This window comes from Pangasianodon hypophthalmus, chromosome 23, assembly GCF_027358585.1.
Source record: "Pangasianodon hypophthalmus isolate fPanHyp1 chromosome 23, fPanHyp1.pri, whole genome shotgun sequence".
NCBI classification, from domain to species: Eukaryota; Metazoa; Chordata; class Actinopteri; order Siluriformes; family Pangasiidae; genus Pangasianodon; species Pangasianodon hypophthalmus.
The window spans coordinates 17,127,429-17,129,779 of record NC_069732.1 but is presented as its reverse complement, the minus strand read 5'-3'; positions in this window follow the sequence as shown (position 1 = coordinate 17,129,779).

The window sequence follows — 2,351 nt, the reverse complement described above, 5'->3', positions numbered from 1 at the left end:
GTTACTTACAGCTTTGAATAATTTACCGTCGTGTATCCTCACATAACAGTAAACAAAACTTCCATGAATGTCCAAATGGATGTTAAGGCCAAGAAGATGATATACTTTAACCCTATTTGTCATGAAATTCAAAATGGTGAAGCACAAAACAGCCAGTGTGTGCATCCTTGTGTGCATGTGCATGCATGCAGATATCTTCCAGCAAAAGAGTGATGTATGACTCAGTATTTGCAATAAATTCCATGATTATACAGCAGTCACTCCCTTTCTCCTTCTCACCTCATGTCACACTATATGAAAATGACATAGAGCTGCTCTCTGGTCATTATATTCTACTTTGGTGTATGTTTTTTTCTACACTATACGGACACCTGACCATCACACCCATATGTGAGCTTTCCCCAAACTGTTGTTCAATCTGTTGTTCTCCAAACAAGGTTGATAGCACATAATTGTCTAGAATGTCTTTGTATGCTATAGCTTTAAGATTTTCCCTTTACTGGAACTAAGGGACTGAAACCTGGTCCAGCTCAGCAGTGTCCCTATACACAAAGCAACATCCATGAAGGCATGGTTTGCCAAGGTTGGTGTAGAAGAACTCGAGTGTCCTGCACAGAGCCCTGACCTCAACCCTGAACACCTTTTGGATAAACTGGAACACCGACTGCACCCCAGACCTCCTCGACATCAGCGCCTGATCTCACTAATGCTCTTGTGACGTAATAGGCAGAAACTCCCACAGCTAAGTGGAAAGCCTTCCCAGAAGAGTGATGGCTGTTATAGCAGTTGGGGGACCAACACTGGATGTTGATGATCAGGTGTCCACTTACCTTTGACCATACAGTGTATATTACAAGTATCTTTCATATTTTCCATATGGGGCTCTGTAGTGTCCTTTAGGTTTGTCACTTTTCCCTTGTAGCTAGTCAGTGGCTGCCCTCTGATTGCAGACGTGTGTCTATTTTCCTGTTCTGTTCTTCTTCAAAAATTATACATTCCCTGCTAACTACCTGATAAGCACAGCTTGAGATTAACGCATTGCTAGCATGGTTGAGAGTCTGGCCCTACATTTGGCAGAGAACCCTTATCCAGAGTGACTTACATTTATCTCATTTATACAACTGAGCAGTCGAGGCTTTGCTCAAGAGCTTGGCGGTGCTGGGGTTTGAACTCATGACCTTCCGATCAGTAGCATTGGGGAGGGGCTGGTTTGGCTACAACAAGCTTACATGCTTCATCTGATCCAGTGCACCCCAGGCCACGACTACATGCTACATGTTTATGGAGGGCGGGACATAGGCACGCTAGAGCATTTAAGTCGACGCAGTTTGGATGAGTGCCGAATGAGTCATTCATTTTTTCACCATTTCCCCAGAAACTCTAAAATTAAAATTAGACATAGTCCAAGGAAGTGTCTCATACTAGAGGTGTGCCCATGCCAATGCCCTGAAGGTGATTGAATGAGCGTGTCGCTGAGCAACACGTTACATCAGATACGTTCACATGTTAATCAACATGGCCTTTCTGTGTTTCACAAGATTAAGATGACAGCCCACATGAAAATACAACCATGACTACCACGACTGTTGGATCTCACATGAGACTGCCCTGAAATGCCTATTTTAATTTACAGGGTGTTCTAAAAGTCTCCATAGCGACAAAGGGGAAATTAACACTTTTTAGAAAAAAGTAACTTTATTTACATAAATAAATAATGTGGGGACGGCCTCACACGGACAGCCTGAAGATCACTGAGATTAAAACCATGAAGATGGCTTTGGACCACTATTGCTATGATAGCTTTAGGACTGCAACTGCCATGAACAGTTTTGCACTCAAGTCTCCATCAGTGAACAGTTCATAACTTCAACAAAATAGACTTCATGTGAGAACTGTAATGAATTTACTGGTTACACAGTTGCACTATTTGACCATGTAGAACACAAGATGTGCTTGTGCTGTTTCCTGCGTTACATTAACACACACAGCTCAGACTGCTATACTGCACCTTCTTACTTCAAACTGTGAGCTTTTGCACTGGTCCACTTCTGCACATCCTGCACTAATGTACAGGTAATGTCTCTATTTTTATTTTCCTCAATTTTTATATTTTTATATATATGCTCATAGTTTTTCATAGCTTTATAGTTTCTTTATATTTAGGCTTCTCATTTCATAAATTTCTCTCTGTGAAATGTTTAACCTTTTTAATATTATTTTTATTTCTTGTATTTTACTGTTATTGTGAGCACCAGTACACCAAGACAAATTCCTTGTACATGTGAACCCACGGTACTTGGCAGTAAAGGTGATTATGATTCTGTTAAAGTCCATGGCGACCTTGCGACAGC